This window comes from Triticum aestivum, chromosome 5B (assembly GCF_018294505.1).
Source record: "Triticum aestivum cultivar Chinese Spring chromosome 5B, IWGSC CS RefSeq v2.1, whole genome shotgun sequence".
Lineage (NCBI taxonomy): Eukaryota > Viridiplantae > Streptophyta > Magnoliopsida > Poales > Poaceae > Triticum > Triticum aestivum.
In genome coordinates this window covers 349,780,602-349,792,091 of record NC_057807.1, presented here as the reverse complement: position 1 = coordinate 349,792,091, position 11,490 = coordinate 349,780,602, and the positions used below count along the sequence as shown (strand labels likewise).

At 43.7% G+C, this 11,490-nt stretch overlaps 1 long non-coding RNA gene across 4 annotated transcripts; it reads left to right on the top strand.

Moving 5' to 3' along the window:
- Nucleotides 1-3,974: 3,974 nt before the first annotated feature.
- Nucleotides 3,975-9,329, top strand: LOC123111813 (uncharacterized). 4 transcript variants are annotated; one of them, XR_006454767.1, is made up of 6 exons: nt 3,980-5,340; nt 5,686-5,751; nt 6,010-6,058; nt 6,144-6,792; nt 7,237-7,423; nt 7,520-9,329. It is a non-coding gene; the product is annotated as an uncharacterized lncRNA (long non-coding RNA). The 4 variants fall into 4 exon arrangements; XR_006454766.1 differs by having other exon boundaries at nt 3,975-4,474; nt 4,980-6,058; XR_006454765.1 differs by having other exon boundaries at nt 3,978-5,340; nt 5,686-6,058.
- Nucleotides 9,330-11,490: the final 2,161 nt, after the last annotated feature.

Below are 11,490 nucleotides of genomic sequence, written 5' to 3'. Positions count from 1 at the left end.
GAACGAATACATAAGCTATATTTTAGATGCAAAAATGGCCTACTTACGAGATTTGCCAGACGGGAGCAATTATCCTTTGAGGTTCCCCATGGTAGTAATGCGATCCAGAATGATGAGGTCCCCAGGACCCATTTAACGCCCTCTCCAGGACCAGCATGGCAGCATTGCAGCTTGGGTTACTGGAACTGGAGCCACAGACCACCACGATAGAGCTGTTACCGGAGAAGCCGTACAAGGAGGAGCATAGGTCGGAGATCTTTGTCGATGTCGGCGAGAGAGGGGGCGAATTGCCTTTGGAGAAGGAGATGCAGGATTCGTAACCTAGGGAAAGCCTCCGACGCGCGGCGGTCGCCATGTGGAGTCCGGCGGCGGCGGCCATTTGTGTGGAGGCGGCGGCGGGGGCCACCAAGTGGGCTGGCCCATTCGCAGCACTGCAGTGAGCGAACAAACGCGGTGTAGGTAAAAATAGGGCGCCCCCGTGGGGGATCGAACTCACCACCTGTGGTTACTGAATACCTCTCGCTAGCCACTCGATCTGACACTGCGCTGGTGACTGTTATACACCACGGAATTCTAAAAGCACTAAGGAGAGGGGCAGCTCAAAGATGTACTGTAGCGAGCGGACCGTGTGACACGAACAAGCCAAGGTAGAGTTTTTTCTCGAAGGTCCAAATCTTTCTTTTTAAAACGTGAACATTTTTTAAAAACACAAATAAAATTTCGAATTTCAAACATTTTTCAAAAAAGATAAACAAAAATTAGAAACCACAAAAGTATTTTGAATTTGTGAACAGTTTTTTAAAAAAGTAAACATTTTTAAAATTCTGAACAAATTTGAAAGCCTGAACATTATTTGTAACTACCCGAACATTTTTCTAATTTGTGAACAAATTTTGAAAACGAGAACATTTTTTGAAATTGTGAACAAAATTTTGAAACCACAAACATTTTTTGAAATTGTAAATATTTTTGGAATTTGTGAACAAATTTCAAAATGAGGATTTTTTTTTAATTCTGAATGATATGTGAAATTTTCAAAAAAGATCGACAAGAAAAATAAACTTGAAAAAGAAAAGGAGAAAACCTAAAAAGAAAACAAAAACAAAAATATTCAGAATTTCATGAATGTTGTTTCGAAAATATTTAGAAAATAAGAGAGCAATATTTGAAATCTCTGAACAAAATTTGAAAACAGGAACATTTTTTTTAAATTCCCAAACAGTTTTATAATGCGAACATTTTTTGAATGTAGGAAAAAAATTGAAAACAGGAACATGTTTTGAAATTCCCAAACAATTTTATAATGCGAACATTTTTTGAATGTAGGAACAAAATTTGAAAACAGGAACATTTTTTGAAATTCCCAAACAATTTTATAATGCGAACATTTTTTGAATGTAGGAACAAAATTTGAAAACAGGAACAGTTTTTGAAATTCCCAAACAATTTTATAATGCGAACATTTTTTAAATGTAGGAACAAAATTTGAAAACGGGAACATTATCAAAAATTTGCACTTTTTTTGAATGTTGAATATTTCTGGTAAAAGAAAAATTAAATTGAATAAAAAAACCGGAAAAAGAAAAACCTGACCACAAAGAAATAGAAAGAAAATAGATAAAATGAAAAAACCATAGAAAATAAACAAAAAACCGGTTCAGGGAACCTTCTGGAAGGTTCCCAAAACCGGATGGGGTAGTGCCAACACGATCTATTCAAATGGGCCGGCCCAGTCGTGTCAGTCGGCCGCTCGCCTGCGCGTTGGCTCGGCAACTTGCCGCAACGAGCGGCAAATAGGAAATTCCGGCGGCGGCCTCGATGGAGCTTAGGATTTTCTTTTTACGGGCTCGAGTGTGGGTGGGAGGTGGCGAAATCGAAGTACTCCTTGCAAAGATCAATCCAACTCCCCAGGTTACGACAAGTGGCGCGTTGTATGTGCGCCACTTGTCGCAACCTGAAAGTTTTCTATTTTTTTCGTAGATACGTTTATTCAAAATGTTTTATCTCTTAAACCGTACGTCCCAATCTCAAACCGCTTTCTCCTTTGGATTCCTCGCGTCGAGATCTTCAAAACTAGATCCCATGTTGATAGATTTTGACGAACATTTTTCATAGAAAAACCGGAAAAAAACACTGAACCGGGAGCATGGTTTTTTTCTCCTTTTCGAAAGAGGCCCGCCCGTGCCTCTCACGAAATCACAACCATGTCTCTCACGGAAGCAAAATTGTGGCTCTCGTGAAAGGAAAAAAGGAGAGAAAACGCGTTTTTTCGTTTCCGGGGAGCCACAGCCGTGACTCTCGTGAAAGCACGACTGTGCCTTTCACGGAAGCAAAACCGTGACTCTCGCGAAAGAAAAAAATACAGAAAACGCATTTTTTCTGTTTTCGAGAGGCACGGCCGTGACTCTCGCAAAAGCACAACCGTGCCTCTCGTGGAAGCAAAACCGTGACTCTCACGAAAAAAAAGACAAAAAACGCGGTTTTTTCCATTTTCGAGAGGCACGGCCGTGAATCTCGCGAAAGCACAACCGTGCCTCTCACGAAAGCAAAATCGTGACTCTCGCGAAAGGAAAAAAAAAATAGAAAACGCATTTTTTTCGTTTTCGAGAGGCACGGCCGTGACTCTTGCGAAAGCAAAACCGTGCCTCTCGCGGAAGCAAAACCGTGACTATCGCAAAAAAACATATTTTTTGAAAAAAGTTAAATTTTTTTATGTCAAAAAGCTAAGGAAAACCGGTTAATTAGCTGAGAGCGCGCCAAGTGGCGCTGATCGTTGCGAGGCTCCCGAAGGAGCACTCGTTAATTAGCTGCTCTCCGGAGGTGGGTCGTTAGGGCTCTCTCTCGATGGAGCGATCACTCATTTGGATGGATAAATGGGCCAGACCCAGCGCACAACAAGCCAGCGCTCGATTACTTCGCGTTTCATCAGTTTCTTTGGCGTTTCCTATTTGGCGCCCGTTGCGCCCGTTAATGCGTTAAACGCAAAGCGGCGCACACCTTCCCTACGAGATGGGTTGGCCGATTTAGCTTTGTTTTTCTTTGCTAAAACTGAATTCGGAGGTGATTCGAACCCGCGATCTCGCTGAGCTAGATAACATGCAGTAGCCACCAGGCGACAATGCCATGCGTGATATCTTCTTCCTTTTATCCCTCTTGTCTTGTTCTATTTTTTCCTTTTTCCTTTCTCTTTCTTTTACTTATATTTTTTAATTTCTCTTAAATCCGTGAACCTTTTTCAAGTCGGTTAAATTTTGTCTTTCAAAATCGATGAACTGTTTTTTCTAAATTTGTGCACTTTTTCGAGAATTGATGAGCTTTTTTAGAATCGATGAATTCTTTTCAAAATTGATGAACTTTTTCTGAATTTGTGAACTCTTTTTGAAAGTTGATGAACTTTTTTTTCAAAGTTGATGAACACTTTTTCATATTTGTGAACTTTTTTTAGAATCTATTAACCTTTTTTTGAAGTTGATGAACTTTTTTAAAATTTGTGAACCTTTTTGAAAATCGATGAACTTTTTTTCAACATCAATGAACACATTTTCGAAATCAGTGAACTTTTTTGAGTGCATGAACTTTTTTCTAATACGTGATTTTCTTTAATAGGTGAACTTTCAAATTTCGTTCACATCTTTTTCAAAAAATTTCATGTTTTCCTAATATTTATGCGCAGTAAATAGCGCGCTACAGTTTGTTGTTAAACCTCTAGCACTAAATTGTGTCACAAGTGGCTAGTGGCTTTAGTGGTTATGCGAGCACTTCGTAGTTTTGGGCCGACCCAATAGGTGCAGCTGCGAGCGCCAGTACCCTGAACGGGCGCATAAAGCGCCATATAGTTCTCGATCCCACCTCACAGTTCCAAAAAAACCAACCAAAACCACGTCCACGTAGTTCTCTCGCAAGCGACAGAATCGAACGAAAATAAACCTACGAAGAAAAACTAGCGGGAAAAAAAACCTCCACGACCCGCACGCAAGAACGAGCGAGGCCTCCAGGTCCAGGGTGCCCACCTCTCTTTCTCTCTCGCCTCCCACCCTCACCCTCCCGATCTGGTCGCCGCCCACCCTCACCCTCCCGATCTCGTGAGCTGCAGGGGAAATCGGCCTCCAGAATCACCACCACTGATGCCGCTTGCTTCCCCTCCGCAACCTGCCACTTGCGACGGACCGAGGTCGCCGATGTGTGCTCGACGCAGCCGCCCGGAGCTACTTCGCCCTTGACGTCGAGGAGGGCGTGGACTTGATCGAGCTCCCGGCCGCCCTGCTCCTCCACAGACTATCTCTATCCTCAGTCGTCCTCTCTTCTAACAGATCGCGTGCCAGCCCTTGCGATCTTGGATCGGGCTATGTGATTGAGCAACGGGGCATGGTGATTTTGGTGACGGAGGGAGATCCCTGATGCCATCGCCGCCATGGCTGAGATGATAGAGAAGAAGGCCGACAACCTGGATGCCTTCAAGTAGTCCGTCGATCTAGTACTACCACGACCTCTGCTCTCTTCTCCTCCCTCTAGGTTTGGGTGCAAGGATAGCCTAGGCGTGGTGGTGCTTGGGGAAATTTTAAAGCTTGGGCCTTTACGGAGTAGGACTGATCTACGGCTTTAGGAGTAGTTGCTTTAGATTGGTGTTCATGTACAGATTGCTATATGAGAATATACTGCGTACTGGTCAAATCTCAAAACAAATGGCCCATTCTGACCATAACTATTCCAAAAGCATTGATAGAAGTTCAATGACAACATTGATGCCAATACTATATGATAGTTCAATTCTCTTGCTGTAGTAATGTCTTAAATGGGAGAATGTTTTGATGATGTTGTTTGCTTTCTGTTCTCAACTTTTCATCATTTTAGATCACTTTATGGATAGTTCAATACTAGATTTTTGGGATTAACTGTAACATTATGTGAATATGTTCATACAGTTCTAAAATCAATGTTCATCAGCAGCTAGCCTTCTAACTAAATAATATTTTCATAAGGGCTTCTCTAAACTGGTACGCTCTCTCGCCGGTATGTGTTTTGAGGCATAGGATGGTGGGGCACTCTGCAAGGTCGTCTTCGGTCATGGCTACAACTTTTAATGAGAAGGGGATTTATGCTTGGCAGACTGGCCCCTGGTGAGCAAGTCATTGTCGCCGCCTTTGCTTCCCAGGTTGCCTTGGCTTTGTATTGGCGTGTGCTGCTCCTGCAGCCCCTGCCGTCCGCCTCCTTAGGTTGGGCACCACTGCCACTACTGAAGTTTCCATTGCGTCCATAAGCCAAGGCAGCTTACTTGCGAGGCACAGATTGCACCATGGGCGACATCTTGCTATGCATGGCCACTGATGCCATCATGCGTAGGTGGGTTCCAGTTTGACGACCTGTCTACTAAGTCTCCATGCATGATCTGCTTCTTTCCTGTACTTCCTCCATCTACTGTTACACTATCTTGCAAATACGGCTTACCCTGTTTGATGTCATGTTGCTTCGTCAGTTGTGTATTGCCCCTAACTATGGCGTATCGTACAACCATCCGAGTCATGTCATAAATAAACTCTGTTTTTTCTGATGTGCCAGGATGATTTACTAAATTTAGCTCTCAGTGTCATGTTCCATTTATTTTATAGTGCTTTCACAGGGGCTAATTGGTAGACTGTTATACGGGAAGCTAGAAATTTTCTGATCCATTCTTGTGCCTAATGGCAGGCAAGTCTGCACTTAAAAGTTGATAGGTTGAACAAGCAGTTGAGAGAAGCCGATGTCTGGCTATGGGTATTTTTCTTGCCTATTTGCTCAATTATTAATTGAATGGATAATTGTGTCCCCTCAATATTGTATCATATAATTTTTTTATATCAACTAAATTAGTTCTCTAAATCCGTTGATATTTTGTGAAGCTTGAAGCTTTATTTCTCGCGCTTCATGACATTAATTTTGTGTTCAGATTCAGGATTTATTTCTTGTACTGGATGATAGCAGGGATTAGTGGATTACTGCCACACGCTAATGTGATCATCCATGTCTGATCAGGTGCCTTAGGTTTGTGATAAGGAAGTATGCAAATTGTTCTGGACGCAGAGTATGTGAACTCGAGCACCTATGAACTCGTTATCTATCCCGTTCGGTACTGCGTTGTGATTCGTTGCATTGAATGCGCCTGACAGGTCCGTGTTCGACCAGGAATTGCAAAATTGAGATATATGTAGTGGGGCAGACCTGTCAGGTGGGCAAGGACCGTGACGGCCGTTTGTACGGCGTCTACTGATCAGAGCAGAGCTGTGGCTCGAGATGTGGACGCCGTCATGGTCCACGGTTCAGAACTGCTGCTTTCCAGTTAGTTCGACAGACACCGAGTAAATGCAGTGGTGGGTAGCTGGGAGAGGCTGTGTCCTATCTCACGAGTGTGGAGCTTTCCTATCTGAACAATGGCGAGACGGCGGAGCCACCGTGTGCGAGGAGGCGATTGCTGCTACTCGCGAAGATGGAGTTCTTGATGCAACCGATTAGCACATGCGGATCGGTTTGGTTTTTGTGTTAGTTTCTGGGCATTATTGTAGATCTCATCTCGGCGTGGTTTTCCTTTTGCAGCTACCGGTGGAGATGCAGGACTGTGCTGGAGGAGGATGTGAACGATAGCGACATACCCTTGGAGCACCGCCTGCCGGCGAGCTGACGGCCTTGTCTGCATCAAGTGCGGGCATGCAGATCTGTGTGGCAGAGGTGGCTCCACAGGAGGCAGCTGTAGAAACAGCTCAAGCATCCGAGTATTCATTGGAGCAAAATCGACCCAAAAAGTCCAGGTTGGACGCGTAGGTATACAATTTTTGCTCACTCGTTTTATCAGTTGTCCAAGCGTATAAAATTTCAGTATGAGAAAAGGCTAGTTCAGGCATTCATTGAGTTCTTCAGACTCCTTGTTCAAGTACAAATTCAAAAATGCAGTCTTTGCATGTAGCACTGGGCTATTTGATTCTGTTGTACGTCTGCTTGTGCCTGTGAAATTATCATGATTTTTTTAGACGGTGAAATTATCATGATCAGGTGCTTGGTTACTAGCAACTGTAATACTATATTAGTATGTTAATTCAAAGGCTTATGCTGCAGAGTAAAGTCCAGAGCCTGTTTTGATTCAGAATTAGTTTTATCAGATAATTATGATGATCAGGTGCTTGATGGAGTCTGATGATGCCCATCTGTTTTGATTCAGAATTAGTTTTATAGCCTTACCAAATATTGATCGACATTATACCCCTGCAGAGTAAGGATTGGTACTGCTGAGCCTGATAGAAAACCATTCCCAGGAAGGGTTTCAGCAGTGGAATGTTTTGCTGAAAACCCCGACAACAATGTCACTACCAAAACTAGGGATTAACTTTGATACACTGGGAGCAGTCTAAATGTGCAGAGGACAAAATACATGCAGGAGATGGTCTGCGGTTGTGCGGTATGTTCAACTACTTGCTTAATTCCATAATGCAGTGCTAGATCACTGGAGTGCTGAATTATGAAGCTGACGTTTTGGTTTGTTCATTTGTTATAGAGGGGAAGCTAATAGTTGAGAACACGCACTCTTGCCGTTTGTGAATGCCCTGCTCTCATAGGACTATTACGTTCAAAGGACAATGGTTGGTACATGGCCGAGCATCACGAGGAGCACAACCACTCGCTTTCTCCCACTTATGGTCAGACAATACATTAGATGTCACACAAACATATAGATGTGTACAACAGGGATTTGGTGAAAAACCTGCAGCAGAAAATTGTGAACCTAGCAAAGGTATACAACATTATCGGTTTTGGGAAAATGGATAATGTGCCTTGCAAAAAGAGCTCTATGGAACCTGTGTGAAAATAAGCCGTGAACAAGCAGAAGATGAGACAATGAAGGTGTTTCAAGAGCTTGGTTCCAAAGATCAACACTTCACTTATCGGGTTCAAGCTGACAAGGAGGGGAGGATCAACAGTCTGAAGTGGGCTAATGTGAACAACAAATTGCAGTACACCTTCGGAACAACATATAGGATAAATCTAAACGACATGCCTTTTGGTCTATTTGTTGGAGTGAAAAATCATTTTCAGAGCAGGCGTGCTTGTTTGTGATGAGACAGTTGAAACATTTGTGTTAAAGAACTATGTGCCAACAGGGGTATTCTGCGCCAAGATGAGTAGTACACAACACAGCAAGAGTGCAAATCATATATTAAAGAACTATGCGCCACCAGGATGCCCCATGCTTATGCTTGTGAGAAATTATATGAGGTTGCAGTTTGACAGGGAAGTAGAAGAGAAGTACGAGGAGAAGCGGACGAGAATTGTAATATGGTTTCATTATTTACTATACAAATATTTAGTTGTGTTTGACATGGACCATCATGGGTGCATTGCAAGGTTTGATAACTGTTGCCAATTCAGAAGGGGGATTTGCCTCATTGAAGATACAGATAAATGATTTTCTGACCTCATATCGATTCTCACTTCCATTCCTCATGTCTCCTATGTCTTGTGTCTCTTACATAGGCAGAACGACCTGGGCCGTAGATTATACGGTGAACGAGGGCGGCGGCAACACTAGAGCGCGACAAGGCTGGTTGAGGTATAATTTATTTAAATCATTTACTTACAGACTAATGTTCGCTATGCTTCTCTTAGTGAACGCGTGTAATTTTGTGTGAGAGCATCATGGGTGCACTGCTAATTTAATAATCTTAGCAATGTAATGTTAATCCACCTAATAAGATATAATAGCTACAATTAGCAGACATGCATCCATCTTCATGTTTCTATGGTATTAATCATTTGGGAGTAAATTTGCTAACCCCAGATCCTGAAATATACTTTTTTTATCAGTTTTGCTAGAACTCATCTAGATGAGATATAATTTGGTCTCATTCACCTTTTATAGCCATTGGATGTGATGCTATAAGATGCGTGTGTGCTGACGTGGATTGTATCTGTTCTTGTTTTCAAAGTGAATGAGACCAAATTATATCTCATCTAGATGAGTTCTAGGTACTCCCTTTTTTTATAGAACTCTACATCTCGCTGGAGTGAACTTGTTTCCCAGATGTCTCATGCCAAAGTCTGAGGCACTTGCGTACTTAGCCATGCCATTAAGAAGCCAAATCCATAGGTGGTATTCATCCGCACTGTTGCCTGACTGTGAAGCTCCGCCACCATGCGAAACCCTATCAAGCCACTCAATGTATTCTTCTTTCTTCTGATTGCATGTTTTGTATATGTGGATGCTCGTTTTTTTACGTGCGCGTGCAGTGCGCGTGAGTGTGTGGCAGAGTCCATGTCGTTTTGGTACTTATATGTTCAATGTATATATACACATAAATTGTGTTTCTCTTGCTAGACCGTAATAAACATAACAATATCTACCTTCGCTTGAATAAGTCAATGTTACTCCTCCTTTTGGCCTAAGTAGTTGGCTACGACGATGTGCACTCCTTAGCACGGGGAATTGGCCAGGGACACCATGGAGGGGAGAGAAGATGGCGGTGAGAGGAAGACATGGGCAGAATGTTGTGGTGTCGATGGGAGGTGACAGTGTCGAGGGGAGGTGACAGTGAGAAGTCGTGACGGGGAAAGCAGACCAGGAGAATGAGATGTGGGTGTGAGTGTTGTGCCCTAAGAGTGAATTGGTTTTTTAAGATACAAGGAAAATGAGCGGTGTTTGCTTATTTTCATAGGGGGAAAAGCAGTTTGCAATGAGAGAAATGCCACATGTTATTTCATACAATGACAAATATCACATAGCCTAAAAAGTTATTTCTAAAGAATAATTACCAAAAAGTGATTTATAACTTAGCCTACAGTTTATTAAAATTGCAATGTGATTCAGTCTAAGAAAAAGAACGATGCCATTCACTCCGACTAAAAAGGGTCGATGCACGCATCTAGCAGTTAGTACTCCCTTCATCTCAAAATAAGGGTCGTTGACTTAGTACAAAGTTAGTACAAAATTATATAAAATCTGTTTATATGTTAACTTTTGTAGATCAGAGATAAAAGCTAATTGCTTTGGATGATCTTTGAAAATGTCAATTGATGAAGTCACTACGTAAGAATGGTGGACCATGCACCGGACTGAATACTCATCGAATTTTACATAATTAGAAGACATGCATAAAAATAACTGTCTTTATCAGAAGTTGTATTTCTCTATATGTTTTTCATCATATTATGAGAGAGATAAACATGACTAATGTTGACGTTAAAAAAGAATCAATGGACACGGGACCCAAGGTAATGTCGTTGGAAGCCAAAAAACTTACGGAGTTTTATACAACAATACATGGAATATATATGCAATTAGATAAAACAAAAATTATAAGGCCCGTGGCAACGCACGGGCGTTCTACTAGTCCAACTAGGGTTACTAAAATACTTTTTCAATGAATCTGAAATGCCCTTCTAAAATGTTCATCATATTTGTCTAGAACCTCTGATAAAAATGTTCACATTTTTCTAGGATAGCATTGGGTCACTGAATTAAATCATATTCTATTTGCATTTGGGCATTTAAATTTTATATAATATTTAAAATGTCCAAATATTCATAAAATGAAATGTTTGCTGTTGGAAATAATTCAAACAGTGGCCTCAAGCAGTTTCGTGATTTTTGAGGTTGTATTGGTATTTTTAATAAAGCCCTAAAGTCACAGAAAAATAGAAAACAGAAAATAAAAGGAGAAAGGACTTACCTGGCAAAACTCACCTGCAACCCACCTGGCGGCCCAGCACTATGCTGGCCCAAGCCAGTCAGCTGCTTCCTCCCGCCAGGCAGGCAGGGAGGTGAGCGCCCGTGCAAGCCGAGCTCGCCATACCTCCACCTGCTTGCCGCCGAGCCGCTGGACGCGTGGATGATCTCCTGCTCGTCGCCCCGACCTCCCCGACACCTCATTCGCCCCCTGTGCCTCTCCCTCGCTCTCCCCCGCCATGGCCGCCGCCGCCGCAACCGCGCCGCCGTCGTAACCACAGCCACCGTCGCTTACTCATCGCCCCACCGTGTCCAAGAGCTCCGCCACCGTACACTTCGTCGAGCAGATCGAGCCCCGAGCACTCGTTCGCCCCGGAGCCACCGCACCGACCTCGCTTCACCTCGCCATCGCCGGAGATCCACTTTGCCGCACCGCTCGCTCCAGCTCGTCCCGACCCCGCAGACTAGCTCACCGTCACCGCTGTGAGCTGCTGCCTCTCCTCCCCCTCTCCGTTCTCGCTGTCGCGCGTCGTAGCGACGACACCAAGCTTGCCCGCATGCGCCGCCGCCTGAGCTCGCTGCCGACGTGGCTCCGGCCACGCAACAGCCTGGCCACCGTGTCCAACGCACTCACTGCACCGCGTAGGGCTTGTAGGAGCTAGCCCCGCGCCTCCACGTTCACCGTAGTGTCGAGTTTGAGCTCACCCGAACTCCGGCAGCCACCAAGCTCGTCGCCGGCGTCGTTTCCGGCGACCCCGAGCCCAACCACCAGCACCACTCGACGCGGTTCGCCTCAGGCTTCACAT